Here is a 14,457-nt window from a genome sequence, read left to right as displayed (position 1 = left end):
GAAAAAAGAAAATTTTAAGCCAAAGCTTTTAGCCTAGGAAATGATGCATTCACTGCCATAGTACATGCACAACATGTACTCTACATGCCAATCTCTAATGTTTTCTAGATGCCTCTTTGCATCTTACAGGCTATTTGATTTTTACCAGGTAAAAGCTCATACCCCACTGAATTTTGAGGTTTTTACAATGCCTCTTGTCCTCTGAAGGGAAAGCAAACCACAGCAGGAACACCACCTTGATGAAGCACAGCAAGACCCAGAGAACTCTCAACCAGCACTTTTCAGCTCCTTCCCATCTTCTCCAACAGAGCTGTTCATGCAACTTCTGTCTTGGTCAGCCTACTCTGTACAAAGCTTAGAAAGCCAGAAAAGTAATTTACAAGCTGCAGGGGATGGATACTTTCTTTACACTGACATTTGAGAATCAAAAACTTCAGCAAAATAGATTCAGAAAGCTAATCTACTGCAGATAGATACTTTAAAAAAAAAAAAAAAAAAAAAAAAAAAAAAAAAAAAACACAACCAAAACCACCCCACATTCTAGTTTAAAATAAAAATACCCATACATCTGAAAAATTTTATGGGAATACACCACTGCAAAATATGAAAGACTTTTAAAAAACAGCCACAAATTACTATTTATGCCTACTTTTCTGTTACAGTACAATTTCTTTGCCACGAGAATAATGGTCCTTGAAAAAAAAAATCCACTTATCCTTATTCTTCTCCTATTCATCTATTCATCACTTATGCTTTTGCACGATCAGAAATGTCAAAACTAGGGTTTGGAGCTATCAGATCAAAATTATGTTTCTCTATGCCAGGCAAAAGCAAGTGTCAGCTTCCAACCTCTCCAAAATGTAGTAAAAAAGTTAATTTATAAATTTTAAGATTTTATACTATTCTTTCTCTGACACAGATCTGTCTTACCTTGCTTTAACTAGAAACATTCACTGAAAATACCAGGAAGAATTCTACCAAAAAAAAAATCCCCTCAAACACCAAAACAACAGCACAAGCCACTTCTGGTCTTTTATTCTCCTGCTTTTTCTCAACTAGTCATCATTACCATATCAATTCATGGAAAAGCAAAGGATAAAACATATACCTGTTCAACTCAACAATATCTATGCATTGTCTGTATTTAACAACACGGTAAGAGACATGGCCATAAGCACCATGTTGTCTGACACCTATCATGGAGTAATATTGATAGAATGAATGCCAGAAAAGGTTCCAGAGGCTGAAAGCCTTCTCCCTTCTGACAAATCCCTGAATTTCTTACAGTTCCTCGCAGGCAATCCACACAGCCTAGGAAAGAAAACCAAGATAAACTTAAGAAACATAATAAGAGGACAGCACACATACAAAAAAAAAAAAAATATTGACACACTTGGCACATCTGTTCTTTTGAACAAGCAAAGACTGGACAGACAAACCTTAATTTAGAAAAAATATTAAAAAATAAATACAAAAACCATCACAGTTTACTACTATCACTTTACCTTCCTTCATACAGACTAAACATGGGTTGTATTAGACAAATGTCATGAAGCATTTAATAAAAACCTATCTGTGGAGAAATCTCAGTGGCATTTTTACAGTTATTTAAACAGGCAATTACATACAGAGGACGCTGACAAGAGTCAACAATACCCAGAGCAGCCTTTGAAACTGATCACCCACAGTAATCAGTGGAGTCAAATACCTGAAGTTCAATCTGTTACCTCTTGGTAAAGTCCACAAGCTACACAAACATGGTGTCAGACCTCCTGCTTCAGTCAGCCCCAGCACCATCTAAAGGAATTATGAAAGTGCACCCAGAAGCTGTCTCTAACCTTACAGCTGTGAAAACTGTTGTTCTAAAACCAGGTTTACATTAGAAATGCTTACCAATGTATTGGCAAACACTACTGGTGAGCAACATCCTTCTGGCTGCAAAAGTCCTTAGTGGGTACACCATTAGATGAAGGCATTCATCAATACATTTTTTAACAGGGTTGGACTGGGCACCAGCAGTAATTCATATGATCAAAAGTATGCTCTTACACCATAAACTGTGTCAGTGTTGTTCACTATACTGGTAATGCCTTTTTGCAGACATGTAATACTTTCTATGGACTTTCTACTTCAGTAACTCCTTCTTTTGGTTTCCCTGTCAAGGAGTGCAATTTATTATCCAACCTCCACCCCAGAACTCACTACCCATTATTGAGAAAACACTTTAAATTGAATAACAATAATGACAGGTACTGGGTTTGCAGAAAACTGTTCTGATCTCCAGTGCATAAGGACAAACAAGCTGTTCAGTGAGACACCTGGAGAAGAATCAGATTTGGCATTTCCTGCATCTGTAAGGCTTGGGAGCTGTCTCTGTCAGAAATCATTATGGTCAAAGCGGTCTACAACGACACTTAATGGATATAATTGCCACTTACAGCTACCTCCATTTTAAGCTGGAAATCACTCAAGTCAACCCTGACTGCTGCTGAAAGCTTAGTCTGATGTCTACTTTGACGACAATTTGTTATTTATGATATTAGGGAAGGTCATGCCTTACTTCTTGTTCTGCAACCTGAAGTCCCCCATCTCAGATGAAGTATTTGCTTCTGCTGTAGATGAAAGTCTGTTCATGTCATTGTTTATACTACTTACTGCTAAGCAAAAAACCAAATCGCTTGGCCAAAATAGAGAGTGCCTGATAGTCACACTCAAAGACATAGTTTGTTATCTTGTAATACTCAGGCCATAACTTCATGGTCCAGAAGAGATCCTATTCACAATGCAAAGAGACGTTAATCCAGTCATTGTTACTGTGCAGTAACAACATTCCTGCTTTACTGGCTGTGCTAAAATAGTTGACATCCAAGCCCTATTTCAGTCCAAATTTAATAAAATTTCAAGTGAGAAGGATCATTAGTTGTATTTAGCCATCTAATATTTTTCGTAAAGCTTTTCCTGTCCTTCCTGAATTCACAAGCTGTAGCTGAAATACACACATCTCCAAACACAAACTGAGTGCATTAATTTTACTCATTTGGAACCCATAGACAATTTCTACCAATTAAAGTTGTAAAGGACTAGGTTAACTTTGTACTAGGAACACTTCTTCATCCTGTTATCAGTTCTCAGAAAAAGCAAGAGATTGCTTTCCTCAGAAGAAAAAAACATGTGTTTGAAAAAAGATTTATAGACTGTCTTTCACTGTCATTTAAGAACCTTGTATTTTTATTATCCAGTTGAAAAAGTTAGCAGAAATGGTTTAAGTCTAAGCAATAGATGCATGAAATGCATTAAAAACCACTCTACTGGGAGCCTTGCAGAAAAGGAACTGGTGACACCTGCTCTATTTGGAGCTGTTCTTAGGCCTGAGCATCTTGAAGGTTCACCTGAGTAGCAGTCATTGCCTGAATGTGAGGACAAAGTGAATTTTAGACTAGCTTATGCACCATCTTCAGTCCTAAAACATGCTCACACGTATCTCTGGAACAAAATACCTTCAAGAGGGAGAAAGGCAGCTCCTGCTAGAAATCAGCATTCATGGCATGGCAAGTCCTGAGGATAGAGGGGTGGAATTTGTATGCACGTATCAAAGCTAAATGTGCCCACACAGTATCAGTACATGGCAACATTAAGTCTGGCAGCAAACTTCTCTAACCTCCCCCAGGGCTTGCCTCCTGCAAACTTGAGCTTTTCAATCATCCTCTACCACAGCAACATGAAAACAACATACATTTCATACATTACTTAGTTAGACACTGACATCATGACCCAAAAAGAGTTAAAAAAGGAAGCACCATACCAATTATTAGGGTTTTGAATTTTCGAGGAATGTTCTCCATTCACCTACATACACATCAACTGTGGCATCTAAAACTGAGGGCACAGGGGGGACATGAAGAGGGAGTCTTCAGCTTTGAAGTGTTTTTAACTACATGAATTTACAGTGCTCAAGTGAAGCAGCAAGTAATCTGATATATGAACTCCTACACTTATTTATTTTTGGACAAGTAGCTAATAGAAAAAGCTCTTCTGCCCAAAATTTTTGATGAAACAAAGGAAATGCAAAGAAGTTTGGCAAATATCTCTAAATGCTAACATTTCTTATTTATAAATTTTTGTCTGAAAGAACTAATCACTGTAATCACATTCAAATTAAACTGCAATAGCAAGCAGAGTTTTTAATAGTAATCTGCTATTTAAAGAAAAAGCTGTTACAAGCCTGATTTTATTTTTCCCTTAAATACCTTCCAATTGTTGTAAACAGGATTAAAACAAAGCAGCAATATTTTGAAAAAACCTTTCAGATGTTTATAAAATCAGGCATTAAGGAACTCTTATTAGAAAATTTGTAACAAATAAGCCATAGATTAAGTCTATGAATTCGATAAGCCATAGCTAAACATGCCAATGAACTCTAGTAGAGGCTGAATTTAAACATAGACCAGATAAAACTCCTCAACAAAGCTGTGTCTATATATACTTATGCATTACACACATAAAGTGCAATTAATAAAATTTTTATGGCCTTAGGGGAAAATACATAAAAGGCTGTACAGCAAACACAAGAAAAACTAGCATTCACACTCAAAAGAAGCTTTACATTACTAAAAGCCAAGCTACAACTACCTTGAATTTTGCACAGACTAAACACATCTTTAGGTATCCAATTCCTCCCCATTTTTAGCAGTGGAGGTTTGTGTTTGGGGGTTACATGTGGAGGTAGGGCAGGGAGGAAAGAGTTAAAGACAGACCATTCTGATACTCTTACCAGTACCAACCTCCTGCCTCAACTGACCTTATTAATCCCTTTATCACTTCAGACTTTCCCCCTGACAAAGCAGGCAGCAACACCTCCTTGGCTTTGCTTTCTCCAAGGCAAAAAAAAAAAAAAAAAAAAAAAAAAAAAAAAAAAAAGGAAAAAAAAAAAAAGAAAAAAAAAAAAAAAAAGAAAAGCTGCTTAGACAATGGACACAGAGCCAAGTGTGTAACTCAAATGCTATGCTTTGCTGCAGCCTCTCTCCCGCCATTTTGGGGCTTGCCAATGAGGAGATTATTTTTCTACTCATGCTACTGCTGTGCAGGAACCCAAAAGCACCTGTTGCTGCTCAAAACAATTGATAACCAGCACCAAGAAACTAGCCAAGAGTTGAAGAAAAACAGAAGCACGAAAAGCACCCTAACTAAAAAGAATATGGGCAAATTGGTACAGTTATTTAAGCCTCAAAGGCTAGACCAAAGGAAGAAGATCGTACAGACACCACATTATTTGCAGGATGAAAGATTTAATGATATTCTGACAACGATCTTTTTTTTAAGCTGTATTTTTCTAAATAACTTCCTCTTTAAGTGACAATAATAAAATGTACAGAACACATCTGAGCCCTACAGAAAGGGAAATTAAAAACCTTTTCCAACACTGTTTCACTGGGAAAAAACCTCACACACATGTTCAGAGAGACCATGCCATTGGCAGAACTAGACACATACTGTTTATTTCCCAGAAGTGAAATATTTTATTAGAAACAATACCCATTTATTCAGCTTGAAAGTTATGATGATCCACGAGCTTTCCAGAGATTAACTTAAAGCTTGGGAGCTCACATCAACTGAGAGACCGTATTTGGTTGTTCAGACAGTCGATTTAAATTACTTGGCTCATTCAGCATGCAGAAGCTTTACCTTGCTCTCCATTGCTTTAACATTCTCAAAGGAAGCTGTAGTCTAAACAGGCCCTGAAGTTGTAAAGCTTGTATTTTTTTCAGCTCTGTTCCTTTCTTTATTACCAAGGAGAGATTTTCCTCATTCCTTCTGTATTTCTCTTAGGGATGTCAAAGGTTTTCAAGAGTGAGAAGGACAACTGCAGAAGGGTGGGACACAGGAGATAACACAAGATGACAAATCCCATCAAAATACAGGCTGAGAAAGGATTTGAGAACTAACACAAAGTATTTATTTGTCTTAAGTCTTACGCTAATGTACCAAGATTGTTCTCTAATTTCTCCTTTTTAAAAAGGTATATTTTAGCTCTAAGCTCTGGAGAGCTGCTGTACCAGCTCCTGTCCCAAACCATAATATCTGCTGTGTCACAAATGCTTCTATGGAGTCATCACTACCGTTTGTGTAACAATATAAACCTATTGTGCGAGTATTTACATGCTGCCCAAATTTCCTCAAAAAAGCTGACAACCAAAGCAGTATTCCAAACTCCCTATTTCTATAAAGCTTCAACAATTTCCTAAAGGAGTAGCATTTTCAAGAAATAAATGTTTATTTAGGTCAAATTAAACCTTATTGAAAATGATCAAATAATCATAATTTCTTATGATGGAAATGGAATTCTTTTCCTTTGACTGGGAAGCATCCATGACTTTACAGCTTACCAATCCATATCATACCAGGAACATTTAGACTGGGGATATATCCTACAATAGGAATCAAACAATTATGTTAACTATTAACAGGTGTCAAATAATAATGTTAATTTGCTTAAGCCTGACACAAGACAGAATTTATTAAACTCTTTTTTTTTTTTTTGTTTTTTTTGCTTGGATAGCAGGTACGGTACAATCAGGATGCCCCCTAAAGCCTAAAGCTGCTAAAATGAGGTGCTGACTCTTATGTTCATGCAGTGAATACATTCTAGATGGGCAATTTCCAAACAGTTGTGGTAGTGCAGCATGTTTTCATGTTACAACACACAGTAACTTAGCATGATTTTAATAAGAGTCTTTCAGACAATTCCCCCTGGCCCTCCTCCCTTTCTTCTGAATCATCTTATCAAATGCTTACACAATCAAAAACTTGGATCTGATGATGACAATGCATTCACATGTGACTGTGGGGAATGCCTGGAGGTATAAATGAAGGCTGCCTCTCAGGGACACATTAGGAAAAAGAGAGTGCCCTCAAACCAGAAGTCCGACCCACACACAGCTGGCACAGTTTAGCCACCATCTAATATATTGCTTTCTCAAAACAAAAGTCCCCAAACTAACTGTCAAACTACCAACACTGCTACCTACATCTATGATCAGCACTAAGTTTATTTTTCACTTGTCCCAAGGCAATGTCTCCCAAAGAACCTTCTCTGGCAGCTCCCTCTTGAAGAGAGGGATGAGAGCAAATGATCACACTGTAACCAATGCCCAGAAATAGAGAAATAATTATCTTACAATAACACAGATTAGCAAGCACCCTTCAAGATCCATGTAGCTTGTTTACATATGCCAACTTATCCACACTTTTCTTGACTGAAAAGTTAGGGTTTGGTTTTGAGTGGAAGAAATTAAAGAAGAAATACTGATAAACTTGAAGTCCTTACTCTCCTAATGTAATACTTCAGCAGAATTCCTCCACATTTCCATTCCTACCATAAAAGGCAGCATCCATACTTTGGCATGTCATACCTGAACCACTTGTAAGCAGGAGAATCCAGATCCCAACCTCCCTTTAGAGATTGTGAAACACACATTCACTCAATGAACACAACACCAGTGCAGGCAACAAGAGCTGAAACACATTTTCTAGTCCATGAATTATGGAAACTAGCACATCTCAGTTAATTTTGTGTGACTGAGCATCACTCCTTTTGTACATCTAGGCTACATCTTTCTGAACTTCGCATAACCTTTTAGCAGTGGCATTCCTTCTCTGGAGAATGTAGGCCCACTCTTACAGGAACTTCATGATCCACTTTGGAAATATTTTCCCTCTCCATCACTAAGCACAAGGGCAGATACACCAAGCACTGACAGGGGCAAAGCAACACACCAGGACAGCAAGGATACAAAGGAAGCAAAGTATCCTATGCCTGAACAGCAGCTTCAAAGAGAAAAGGAGGGTGTCTAATAGAAAGCATTAGAGCTACCCCTACCTGCAAGTAATACCAGTCAATGCAATCACAGCTGAATGACTAAAACTGTCAATAGGGGTTTTTTTGTTAAGTATACCAAGAGATTATAAGTTTAGCCTCAGAATTTCCCAGATTCATGAAACAAGTTTTTTAACATCTTCACACAATAGAACTAATTGAGCTGGGTCCTTTGGCTGGTCTTCAGACATCTATTTTACCAAGAGCCATACTAAATTTTAATTTTAAATAATGCCCAGAAAATATTCACTAATTAGGTACTTCCAAGTAGCAGCATCTTGGAGGTGTATTCTTTGTAGAATCAACAGGACTCATCTCAAATAGCAGGCCTTCAATTCCTTAACATGAGGTGCTGTAAGAACATCAAACTGTCAGATACTTGGGGAAGAGGCAGCCATATTCCAGGTAGAAACTTTTTTTTTTTCTGAATATTCTTTTTCCAGAAGAAAACTTACGCTTTTAACATTTCAAATACAAAGACCTGATCTTGTTGCATTAGACACTTTGCCTAAAGACATTATTTTCTTTTTAACCTGATGAATAACAGTATGAAACAAAGTTTCAGAAAGTAAAAAACAAACGGAAGCCTGAGTGAGAGGTTTTAGATTTCTGACATAGCTCCTTTTGGCTTGTTCAATCTTTTGTGGAAGGCAGAAAATAAGGGAACAGCTAGGACAAGATACTGGGAGTAAATAAAAGGTAGCAAGGAGCCTGAAAGAGAAGTGTCTACACATAAATATTGAAATTGAACAGGGGGAAAAAAGCATCTTCATGAGACAGGATGTCAGTTTAAGACAGTCCTCCATAAGAATGCCTTCTTTAGCTCTTTGAAGTAGTGAAGAAACATGCATAAATAGCTGAATGTAAAGAATTCAGCAAGCCAAAGCTCTTCCTCACTATTACAGTGAAACAGTAATCAGATTCCTGGTCACATAATAAATTATTCTGGAATTCCAGGTAAATTCTCAGAGTTGATCTAACACGCTCAGATAAGCTAACACTGCATAACAGAGCTGAGAGGACCTCAATTCATTTTTTCAGAGAACACCAAGCTTTAATTTTTACACAGAGGCAAATGGTCTGCTAACAAAATGCAATACCTACATCCTTACATTTCCCTTATATTTTTTATAAATCTGGCAGCTATTAACACAATTCCAGCTTGAATCTTTTGATGAGGGCTACACCAGACACACATATGCTAGATTGGCCCATGTAAGTAGTTCCTCAGACACTTAAAAATTAGGGTCATCAGTGAGATAGTCAACTATGCTTGTCACAGTTAGCAATCCAAATGCACATGAGCTAGAGACTAAATAATGCAGAAGGATATATTCCATTAAATTGTCAAGGTTCTAGAATCAACAGAAGTCTACTCAACTTATGAGATGCCACCAAAACCAACAAAAATGCAGCCATATATGACATGTTTTTTCATGAATATTTAGTTCTGCCCACCCAATACACCAGTCTGTATGAGACAAAATGGAAATGGAAAATCCATACATAATAGTTGTGTCAATTCTGTCACAGTTCATACTCCAGCCCTTCTCCCCTTTCCATCTTCATCTAAAAATAGGATTCTAGCTTAGTCACCCTTCAGCTGCCATTCCCAAACTTGTCAGACCCCAACAGCTGCCTCCCTACTCAGCCCAATCACATCCACTTGACACCTCTTCCAATACCTCAGCCAGGTACCCACCACTGTGCCTCTTCAAAAAAGATTTAAAAAGACAGAACTAGAAAGCAGCATTAAACTGACATTAACCAGATACAAAATGGGAGATAAAAATGGAAGAATAGTGAGTATTTCCCACTTGTAAGAATGGAGGGATCTCAGAACACTACGAGAAAGCTAAGAGCCAAGTGACAGGACATCTTGGTAATTGATACTGCAACAAAAGTCACTGAGTACATGTTCCCATCTCAACCAGTACAGAAGGAATGGAACTCCTCTCTCTCAACCCATTTATATGGCCAAGCACTTTCAGCAGCATTTCATCTAGCTCAACAAACTAATCTTTTTTGAAGACAAAGACTGAAGCTATGTATTGGTATCAGTTTTCTTATTTATTCTATAAATGGAACTACTGAAAAAAAAGCTTTCACCAAAGGCTACATAATCAGTAGGTTACAGAGGCAGTTGCATGGTCTAGTAAAATATAATAAGCCATGCACATTGTTATAGCAGAAAATTCCAATAGGCAGCACTTTCTAACACCAGTTTGTAGTTCCATAAAATGCAATTACACCACAGGCATTAATGGTTTTAATTGAACCAATTATGCTCTAAGAGGTAAAAGACTAAAAATACATACTAAATTATACAAAGTCTTTAGTCTAAATAACACTTGAGACTTAACAAAATACTTGTGGGCAAACATATCACAGATGGTCAAACAATGTAGCACAGCAATACCCTACACAAACACTATCACTTGGGGATTTTTTTTTTTTAAGTAAATTCTTATTTAGAGATCTAAATAATGTATGTTTGGGTCAAGGCTGAGCAGTTCACTATATAGACACTGATATCCCTTCATCCCAAAGAAGATACTCCTTCCTTGACTCAGGATCAGATTCAGGCATTCATCAAAAGAAAAAAAAAATTACAGATTTCTATTCTCCTCTTGAACACTATTTGCAACAGGCCCAGGTATGACAAAGTACTGAAAAGGGAACATGACCAGAAGTCTTTCTTCCTCCTAGTCACTCATTTAAAGAGGATGTCAGTCCATCCTCCACGCTTAGGGTATTACTAGGTCTTACCATCTCATTTTAGGCATTACTTCTCTAGAGAAACCCTTTGTTCCTATCAAAGCACTCATTCAGTATTTCTCGAGGCTTTATGAAAGAGAGGGAAAACAATCAGTTGTCTAAAGCACAAAGTTACACTTTGCAAGAGGTTAAAGGAGACAGTCCTTGAAACCAAGAGGAACACTTTCAGAACTTGAGGCAACATCACGATTCATTTCATCATGGATCTGGCAATTCTCAAGGTGAATCAGGATAATCATATTACACTGCAGAATCCAGTCTGATGTGACTGAAGCCTGTCTGTCCTTCAGCAAACCACTCCAACAGAAATGAAAAACAAAAGAATGCACAAAGATCTCAGTATTAGCTACACTGCTGTGCATACCTGGTCACCATCCCATGGGTGAAGGAGCACAGCACAGGGCAGGAGAGGCAGGTGTGACCCCCTGCAAGAGAGCCCTGCACTTGCTCAAGGCATAGATGAGCAGGAACACACTATGGCCTCTCCAGAAAACAGCTTTTTGTTTTCTGGTCTGCCTACCTATGGCACGCAGGTAGGGCCTGAGAGATGGGTTTCCTCAGAACACATGTGCAAAAGCTAACTTGAAGAGGCGTGGGCTGCTCATGTCCACCCACAGTTTTAATCTATCTACAGGTACAGGTAGCTGAGAACACCTAAAGAAAACAATGAGCTAGGCTGCACTCCAAGGGAAACAGGGAAAGCAGACCAGAAGCAACAAGGTTGCATCAAGCTACAGTATTAAAAAAAGAAATTTCCACAATTTGGGTAGCCAAACACAGGGAGAGGCTGTCCAAGAAACACATCCTCAGGGACCCAACCAAACAAGGTCCTGAGGAGCCCAATCCAACACACAAATGGTCAGTCTTTGAGTGTGAGAACAACCAAGTTACCTGTGCAGCCTCTGACAGCCATGGTTACACAGCTACAAAGTCCTCTACTAACAATCACCTGGCCCTGCTAATACCCTGCCACAGATAAGAGAGCAGATAAACTCAAGCCCAAAGGGCAACTCAGCAACTTGCGGATGTCACTGCCAAGATTAGGCCCCAAGTCTTTTATTTCCCATCACTTCTACAAAATAACTTTTACTAATCAAGATAAAGGGAGGACTGTATCACATCTTACTGAACAAGGCATAATATAAGGATGTCCACCAACAAATGTTTAAAAGCTTTGTTTCTCAAGCATCTTTAATCCTCTGTCAAAAGCCTCAATTTTCATTTAGGCAATACATAGTATGACAACTATATGTTGTAAAATTTCCATGACTCCATGATGATTCAGTTTAATATTAAGGTCAATATCATTGCAAACTCTAAGAAGAGATTAAGACTACTACAGGAAATGCATCCATGTATATTGTATTTGATCAAATCTCCTTCACTGCTACTTTTTCCCAAAGCTTCCTAATCCAAGTAAGTAAAATACTTCTAGTGCTACAGGGTGCCAGGCATCAAATCTGCCTCCCATTCCCTTTATCAGGAAAAACTTGACTGACCATATGAACTGAGAGACTGCATGTACTTTTTCTGTCTAAACTATTCAAGTGTAAAAAAAAAAAAAAGTCACTGGGCAGCAGTATCCAGAGCAAAGTTAGAGAAAGTTAGTCAACAGTAACAGAAGGAATAATGAACAGATTGTCACTTGCTCAGCAGTTGAGTAGCATCATTTCTACCCCGTTTTGCTACTCTACAAAACTAAATTAATTGCTAATTTAGTCCTTCTGTCCCACCTATGATGAGGCCATGGCAAGCAGCTGACAAACAAACTCTTAACACACAGATTTGCTTAACAGCACATATTCCTGGCAGCTTCATCACAGCCTTTTCCTGCACCACTATGGTGTAGAAAATCAGATCCACTGAGTTATTTAACAAGTTCCATACCACAGTGATGGGTCATACAACCACCAATTAAATGCATCGGGACCCTTCAGTCTGGAACAAAGATCACATAGCTAAGGATTTCTGACACAGCGCACACAGCTGCGCAGGACTGCTCACCACCTCCCCCAGCAAAGGAACTGGACATAAAGTAAGCAAATCCCACATACTGGAGGCCCTAAAGAACTAGTTCTTCACACAAACAACAATTAGGTTGCAAAACTCCTTTCTCCTGGCACTCTTGACAAAACTCACACAAAGCCATTACATACGGACTGAATCAGAATTCACAGAAACCGCGATGAGCACTGCATGCAGACACTAACAGGCACTCCCCTGAACTTACAACTCCCCCTCCCTGCCACTCTCCACCATCCCCAGGGTGTGCTGCTTCTTTGGGCTTAGAACAAATCATCCAGAGATTGCCACGGAAGTCTTCCTTTATTCTTTTAAATTAATTAACAGGATACATGCTTGCACAGTAATTCAATGACAAGTGACCAACTGGAGATTCAGGAGCCAGAAAGTGACAAGATAGAGTCAGGACCATCTGAAGCTCTATGCTCCAGATGCACAAACCTGAGAAGGACAGAAAAGTTTGGCAAACTCAATGTACCAGTACAGTCACACTGTCCTCAGAAATACAAACAGCACTATCCACAATATGACTGTTTTGATGGCAGGAACATTCAGGGAGCCCAAATGTTTTAATGAATATTTTTATTAAGAGCAAGATCTGCTCATTTATTAATTCCTACACCCTGGCTTCCCCACTGAAAAAATTAGGTGTTTTACAGCACTACTTGTATGGCCTGGAGCTTGTCAGGAACCACTATATAAACTCTCAGTTGTTCTGTCATTAAGAGATTAGTTTGAGAAAATGCTCTGCAAGTCAGCCTAATAGTTTACTCAAACCTTAATCCTATTTTACAAGATCCAGACTTACCACTATTCAACACCAGAACCCAACAGGACACCTGGTAATGTTAAACCATGTAGAACATAAGAACAGGAGGGAAAAAAAAAAGCAAAAAAGTATTTTTCAAAGACTGAAAAATTAAAAAAAAATATATCCCTTCTTACATCCCTTATACACAGAGACTTTTCCAGACTTCTGGGACACAGGGCATTAGTCAGTGCTACAATTATTTTGATTGCCAGGGGACCACTAGAGAAACACAACGTAAATGTGCAACATAAAAGCTCCCAATGTCCGTGTTCAATTGGAGGGTGAGGTTTCAGCAGCTTTTCCAGGCCAGCAGCCTGGCTCTGCAGGATGCAGGCCTCCTCTTGCCCAGGCTGCTACTGTCAAGCTCTCACCCAGGCCCTGGACAGAGGGTCGGTGTCACAGTTCCCAGCGAGAGGCACAAAAAAAGGGATGCTCAGACCGGCAACCTGGCACCAACCTAATGCACACTCTGCTACTTCATGCATTGCAGGTCTGCCAAACAGCTGAGCTGGCGGTTCAGGGACACTTCAAAACATACGCCTGCAGGAAAATTCTCTGGAAAGGCGAGATTCAGGGGCAGTTTATTAACACATTATTGCAGCTAAAATCTTTTGTTAGCGATAGCAGCTCAGTGCATCACCCTCACACCCTGACTGCATCCAGCTCTGGGATCCCCAACACAGGAAGGGCACTGACCTTTTGGAACAAGTCCAGAGGAGGCCACCAAGCTGATGAAGCATTTCTCCTATGAGAAAAGGCTGAGAGAACTGGCACTGTGCAGCCAGTGAAAGAAAAGGCTTAGGGGTGACCTGATGGCAGCCTTACAGTACCTGAAGGGAGCTTACAGGAAAGACAGGGCTAGACTATTTACATGTAGTGACAGGTCAAGGGGAGACAGGTTCATGCTAAGACTAGGTTCAGGTTAGATATTAGGAAAAAAACTTCTTTATTGTAAGGCACTGTAACAGGTTAA

At 38.9% G+C, this 14,457-nt stretch overlaps 1 protein-coding gene across 2 annotated transcripts in view; it reads right to left on the bottom strand.

The window, feature by feature from the left end:
- Positions 1-14,457, bottom strand: part of GBE1 (1,4-alpha-glucan branching enzyme 1) — a 139,412-nt gene that overhangs the window by 124,282 nt on the left and 673 nt on the right. The gene's annotated exons all lie outside the window — the stretch shown is intronic.

This window comes from Onychostruthus taczanowskii, unplaced genomic scaffold (genome assembly GCF_017590055.1).
Source record: "Onychostruthus taczanowskii isolate IOZ18803 unplaced genomic scaffold, ASM1759005v1 scaffold67, whole genome shotgun sequence".
Classification (NCBI taxonomy): Eukaryota; Metazoa; Chordata; class Aves; order Passeriformes; family Passeridae; genus Onychostruthus; species Onychostruthus taczanowskii.
The sequence above is the reverse complement of the archived record's forward strand: the minus strand, read 5'-3'. Positions and strand labels throughout refer to the sequence as shown.